The 7,096-nt window shown below is 47.2% G+C and overlaps 2 non-coding genes across 2 annotated transcripts; both read left to right on the forward strand.

Annotated features, from left to right (window-relative positions):
* The first annotated feature begins 1,421 nt into the window (after positions 1 to 1,421).
* On the forward strand, positions 1,422 to 1,495 carry Trnat-agu (transfer RNA threonine (anticodon AGU)). Its single transcript has one exon. It is a non-coding gene; the product is annotated as a tRNA-Thr (tRNA).
* A 76-nt stretch (positions 1,496 to 1,571) lies between these two features.
* Trnat-agu (transfer RNA threonine (anticodon AGU)) lies at positions 1,572 to 1,645 on the forward strand. The gene has a single exon. It is a non-coding gene; the product is annotated as a tRNA-Thr (tRNA).
* Positions 1,646 to 7,096: the final 5,451 nt, after the last annotated feature.

The raw sequence follows: 7,096 nt of genomic DNA on the forward strand, positions 1-7,096 counted from the left end.
AGTACTCGCGTATGCAGATGATATAGTGGTGTTTTGTGCAGACAGAGAGAGCATCTGTGAAGTCACTGAGTGTAGTGCAAAAATTTTGTGCTCAGACTGGAAGTAAAACTAATTGGGGGGGGGGGGGGGGGAAGCTCCGATTTTTGGCATGGTGAATGAGACATAGCATCGGATTGTTTTTCTCGGCTACGATGGTGTACCTTGCCAAGCGCGATATCTAGGAGTGCCCCTGGAATCGGGATCCCAGCTCGTACTGGAAAGAAGAAACTTTCAGAGTGAAAGAGAAAGCGGACGCGTGGCAAGGCAGGCAGCTGTCAATGTTTTCCCGTGGCTCTATCTGCAATATTTTTTTTTAATTCGAAGCTGTGGTATGTCTTGAATGTACTGTGTGCGACGCGGACAGCTGTTCACAAAATTCATCGTGTTTTTGCTGATTTTATTTGGGTGTCCACTTGGGAAAGAACCAGCCGAACTAACCTTTTTGTTTCACTTACAAGCGGAAGCCTTGGCCTAGTGCATTTATTTTTGCGGCAAGTCAGTTTCACGAGTTATGTTCGTACGTGAGCAAAGTGATCCCTTTCTAAGAACTGTTATGCAAGTGCGCTTACAGAGGCTGCTTCCTGGAAGAATAGTCTCATGTGAGAACATGCATGGAGCAGTGACAGGCTACTTGCGCGATGTTGTCCTTTCATGCAAGATGTTGGAAGTACGATTTACCACTGACTATCTATGCAATGTTAATAAGAAAAATATTTACAAAGCACTTGTTGACGTGATGTTGCCGATACCCTTTTACCGGTCACCACACTGTGCAGGCCCAGGGCAAGATATTTTTAAACGATTTAGAAAGATGCCCGTCAGACCTGCAGTAAAAACATTCTTTTTTAAACAGCATTCCGGTACGCTGCCTGTCAAAACCTGGCTGCATGATAAAGGTATATTCGTGCCATGGACAACAAACTGTTTGTTATGCAGGAAGCCCGAGACAGACAGTTGAACATTTTTTCTTAGAATGCCGGGATCCCATTTTTTATTGGGATGTGCTTCAGAGAACGATTAAAAAAGAGCTCCCCTTAAGCCCTTACGGCATCCGGATTTTACCAGTTGAAAAGGAAGATGTGCCCTACGATGTAATCATGCTCCTTGGCCTCCACAGTCTGTGGAAAACACGAATACAGGTGCGACACGCCGACATAAATACTCGTTCTACACGTGAAAACTTTATCGAGAGTGCTGTTTATATACGTGAATGTTTCAGGGCGCAGCCTGATTCACCAGAGTGGATGCCGCTGCTCGATGATTTGGTGCAACTGAAAATATTTTAGCTCCACTCGGGGGGGCGTCAGCTCAAGTGTAGCTGAGGTGTTATCTTTTGTGCTTTGTATTTCCATGTCCGAGACGGCAATGAAGAAAGAAAAGCTGGCGCCGTGGCTTAGTTGGTTAAAGTGCCTGTCTAGTAACCAGGAGATCGTGAGTTTGAATCTCACCGGTGCCTCGAGTCTTTTCTTTTTGTATTATTGACAGGACAATACCCGCGATTGATGCGAACGCTGAAAACACCGTTATTCGAAGGCGCCGTGGCTTAGTTGGTTAAAGCGTCTGTCTAGTAAACAGGAGATCGTGAGTTCGAATCTCACCGGTGCCTCAAGGTAATTCTTTTACATTTTTTTTTCATAGTTCACCGGACGATACCCGCGATTGATGTGAACGCTGGAAAGGCGATCATTCACTGGCGCCGTGGCTTAGTTAGCCGTGGCACCGTGGCTGAGGAGCTTGCAATGCTCCAAGTAGACCTTGCTAAAGCTTTTGATCGAGTCAGTCATTCCTATTTATTTTCTCTTCTGGAACACGTCAATGTTGGCTCCATTGTGCTTAAAGACCTTAGGCTTTGCTACACCTATTGTTCTACTCATTTAGTTATTAATGGCCATCTCTCCAAACCTATTGCTATTTGCTCTTCGGTAAAACAAGGATGCCCGATGTCCCCACTACTCTTCGCCCTTTACATGGAACCACTATGCTTAAGCGTAATTCAGTCAAGTTCCATCCATGGCTTCAATTAACATACTGGGTAATGAGGTTAAAGTGTTAGCTTACGCAAATGATCTAGCGTTTTTCTGCACAGATAAGCCCAGTGTTGAAAAGGTTGTAGCTACAATAGAGAAATTTGGCAGCGTATCAGGAGCACAAATGAACTCCTCGAAAAGCTTAGGCTTATGGTTCAGCTCCTGGTGTTAGAGGCCAGAACAGTTTGCAGGCATTAGTGGACTCATGTTCCGCCAACGTATCTTGGCGTGCCGCTAGATGCATATAAATTAAGCGCGCACTATTGGAAAGAACGGGCTTCAGCCTTGAAAAGTTACGCTCAGACATTCGTTCCATACCGACTTTCTATTTTCGGGAGGGCTGAAGCCTGCAATAAGTTTTTATCAACTAAAATTTACTACGTATTGCAAGTTATTCACTGTGCCAGGCTGTACATCCAACGCTTTCACCGAATTTTTGCAACTTTCATTTGGTCCTCCACTTTTGAGCCCATGAGGCGAGACAATGTTTTTAGATCAGTTAGTGAGGGTGGGCTCGGCTTAGTGCATCTTTACGTGTGGCAAATAGTGTCTCGTTTCTTCTTTTTTCGCGATACTTCGCATCCTATAATTCGGTCATTCATGCAAGTCACACTTGTTGATGTTTTACCTATTTTGGTTGTTTCTTCAAATTTATCTTCGCCTTTATGCTTGTTCGGTTTCATGGAGGAGGTTTTTCTGGCGGTTCGTTTCCTGACAGTTCGGTTTTCCACTGAATAATTGTACTCCGTGTCGCGTAAAAGGTTATACAAAGATTTACTGACACTGCTTTTTCCGCCTCTATTTTACCGCTCACTATACATTGAATGGCCAGGCCACGATGTGCTTGAGCGAGTTTGTAAAATGTATATATCCCCATGCTGCAAAACATTCTTTTACAAACTTCATAGTGAAACTTTACCGGCAAAAACATGGCAACAGAAAAAGGGTATATTTGTGTCTTCTTTTAATTGTCTTTGTGAGGTGCCAGAGACAATTGAATACTGTTTTATTGGCTGCAAAGATGCCATTCTATTTTGGGACCTCCTCCGACGGACTCTAAAGAAAGACTTTAAAATCAACCCCCATACAGTGCGATATCTGCTACCGACCCCTGATGACAGTGTACCTTTCGACGTGTTCTTTCTCATGGGAATGCACAGTCTGTGGAAGACGCGAATGATGGACCGCAATGCCGAACCGCTTGTACCCACAACAGTAAATTTCATCCAGATGACTGTGCACCTAAAGCATGTTTATGATGGATTTGATGTTCAACCGGACTGGTACCCCATTTTGGTGAGGTGCTTAGCCTTACCACCCTTCTAAAGCGGAACAGTGAATCTTCTCTTTTTCTGTGTGTGACTCATTGTACCCACCATTCTATGACTATGCACAATTAGTGAATGTTTTATTGGATGACATGTTAATGTATTAAATACCATGAAAGAAACAAAGAGCGCCATGGCTTAGTTGGTTAAAGCACCTGTCTAGTAAAACGGAGATCGTGAGTTCGAATCTCACCGTGCCTTAGGTATTTGTTTTACACTTTTTTGCATAGCTCACAGGACAATACCCGCGATTGATGTGAACGCTAAACAGGCGATCATTCACTAGCGCCGTGGCTTAGTTCATTCTGCTTCCGGCCACCGAGCGTGACGGTTAGTGGGATCATGGCCTCTTCAAGGGCAGCGACAGCGGTCACTTTTGGCCGCGGAAACAGGTACAGCAACGACGAAGAAATGGAATACCAGTTTATTTTGCCTCAACTGCCAAAAGGACAAATAGGGAATAACACCGTGTTTCTGCATGGTGATGTACGAGCGAGGCCTTACAAGGTCGAAGATTTTAGGGATGCCCTAACGCCTACGAGCCTGCTGCCGGGAATTCTGTGCCTTGGGGCCTACCAAGGTAATCATGTGTGGGCGGTGACCCTCAGTGACGCAGCTGCAACGAAACGCCTGCTGGCCTTGAAAGAACTTCAGGTGAAGGGGTGGCGATGTGTGATCGTCGACCCTCAGGATCAGCAGGTGAAACTCAGACTTCACTGGCTGCTGCACGGTGTGGCCGAGGAAGACGCCCGGACTGCATTGGCGGCCTTCGTCAAGGTAGAAGAGGTGAGTCGAGAGAAGTGGCGTGTCCAAGGTGTCGCAGACAAATGTTCCACAACGAGGACTGTTCTTCTCAAGCTGAAGAACGGCCTGAAAGTTGAAGATATTCCTCACCAGATACGTGTTGCCGGAGAGTTGGCCTTGGTGGTGGTACCCGGTCGGCCGATGCAGTGCCTCCGCTGCCAAGGCACTGGGCGCGTCCGGCGGGAATGTAAGGTGCCACGCTGCTCCCGGTGCCGACGTTACGGGCACATTGACACCGACTGCGTCAAGACCTACGCTACCGCGACTGGCCCAGCCGCGAGTCAAGAGGCAGCAGAATACGTCATGGATGTGGTCGAGACCGAAGACGCTGCTAAGGGAGCCTGAGACCTTGGGCACCCAGCGACAGGTGCCGGGTCGGTACCGGCGGGCGTTGGCGCCAAGGGAACTGAAACTACAGAGCCAGTGACTGCGCCGGCACGGGTCGACGCGGAAGCTGTCCATGCAAAGGAAGGCGCAAGTGAAGACGAAGGAGACGACGACGATGCAGCGATGCAACAGGGCGAGGCCGCTAACGACGATGACCGGGCTGCTAGTCTCGGAGCCACCTTCAAGCGTCCCCGTGATGAGGCCGAGGACAAGGACGACGCGGCAACCAGCTCCAGTTATGGGCCGCCGGCGAAATCGCCTCTTGGGAGGCGGTCGAGCTTCAAACCAAAGCCGAACGTTCCGTCCGACTGAAAGCCTGGGGACAAAGCCTAGCAGACAAACAACGACGAGAAACCGGGCGGTCCCGGAGACGGCTAGCTGAGGGCTGGTCGTGAGGGAGTAAGCACCATGCTCCGGGCCTACCTCATTCTCTAGTTCATCATGGCTCCTAATGCGTCACTCAGTATTGCAACTCTAAACGTTAGAGGGCTGGCGGCTAGGCGTAGGCAGAGTCAAGTCCTACGGTTGGCCACTGACCAAGCCATAGACATTCTAGCTGTCCAGGAGACCAAGGTAGACGGGGAGGAGGAGACCGGGAGCATGGTGAGGCGTTTCACGACCAGATATTATGCGCTGCTGAGCCACGCGGTAGGGACGTCAGCTGGATACATCCTGTTTATTAAGAAGTTACCCGACCTTGTGGTTGAAGGTGTATTTTCATGTCAATCGGGAAGAATGGTTGTTTGCGATTTTGTTTCTGGTGGAGTCGAATTCCGAGTTATGTGCATATATGCGCCAAATGTTGTAGAAGAGCGTGCTTTATTTTTTTCGAATCTGTCTCAGTACATTAGCCGTGATAAGTGCATGATTTTGTTGGGGGATTTCAACTGCGTTTTGAGGGCTCGCGATCGATCCAATAATGCCGGTATTCGAGATAAAAGCAGTCACATGCTTTCTAAGTTGAATAGTGATAGTGAACTAGACGATGTATGTGACTGTCTGGAGGGGGAGCGGGAAGTGATGTACACGCGATTTCAAGGAAGTAGTCATGCGCGGTTAGACCGTTTGTACATGTCACAAGACATGATTCCAAAGTGCCACAGTTATTCTGTCGCACCTGTGTCGTTCTCAGATCACTGCTTGGTGAAGTGTCACATCGGTATGAAGAAGGAATCATCTTTTAACTGGGAACTATGGAAAATGAATGCCTCACTACTAAAAGACGAGCCATTTGTAGAGGCAATACATGAGGCCGTTATGGAAGTATGCGATGAAAGTACTGAAACCATAGCAGAGATATGGGAATGGTTCAAACAGAAGCTAAAAATGAAAGCAATAGAAAGCTCGAGCTGCTTAAAGTTTGAGAGGGAAATGAAAGAAAGAGACTTACGAAAGATACTTAAGCAGCTGTTAGCGCTTGAGTACAAAGGACCAGGGGAGTATAAACAAGATATGCGAACCATAAAAGAAAAAATTGAGCAGCTGGGCAAAGAACGCTATCAAGGTGCGATTGTGCGCGCAAGAGCAAACGCATTAGTAGCGGGGGAGACGCCCACCAAAAGGGCACTAGGACTTGAAAAAGCTCATGGTCGACGTAATCATGTCGATAAGATCTCGTGGAATGGCACACTCGTCGAAGATAATAAGAGCATAGGCCGAGCGTTTTTAGAGTATTACCAGTGGCAGTTTGCATTAGAAGAAGCCAATGTAGACGATTTTAAAAAGGTTTTTCTCGGTCGCATGCCGCGATTAAGCCACGACGCGAAAGACCGAGTAGAAGGGAAAATTACAGAACAGGAAGTCGAGAAGGCAATTAATGACTTGAACAGTGGTAAATCACCTGGACCTGACGGTCTCAGTGCGTGTTTTTATAAAGCTTATAAGAAAGAACTGTCGCCCTTGTTAAGAGACCTGTTTAACGAAGCGTATGCGAACAAAACTTTGCCGCCTTCTTTTGGTAAAGCGCATACAATCTTGATACCTAAGAGCGACAAAGCGGAAAAACTTTTTCTCGTGACGTCTTATAGGCCAATATCTTTAGCCATTGTTGATTATAAGATATTCAGGAAGGTTTTGGCAGCCAGACTTCAAAGCGTCATCAAAGAAATAGTTGCAGACCACCAAACGTGTGGGATCAAAGGGAGGTAAATTTTTGCGAATATTCACACGATGCGGTGCGTGCTCGAGTGCTGTGACATCACTTACGACGGCGTCGCAGTGCTCCAGCTTGTCCTCGAGAAAGCGTTTGACTGTGTGTCTCACGATATTTTGTTTGCCATTCTGGAACACGTTAATGTGGGTGGCATTATCACTGAGGGAGTGGCTTTGGCGTATCAGAACTGCACAACACGCTTAATTGTGAATAAATCATTGGGGGCCCCCATTAACGTCATGCGTTCTGTGCGTCAAGGCTGCCCCCTCAGTCCTCTTTTTTTGCGATTTACATAGAAACGATGTGTTTGGCGATAATTGAGAATGATCATATACGCGGTTATAGCTTGGCAGCCACAG

Source organism: Dermacentor silvarum, chromosome 8 (assembly GCF_013339745.2).
Source record: "Dermacentor silvarum isolate Dsil-2018 chromosome 8, BIME_Dsil_1.4, whole genome shotgun sequence".
NCBI classification, from domain to species: Eukaryota; Metazoa; Arthropoda; class Arachnida; order Ixodida; family Ixodidae; genus Dermacentor; species Dermacentor silvarum.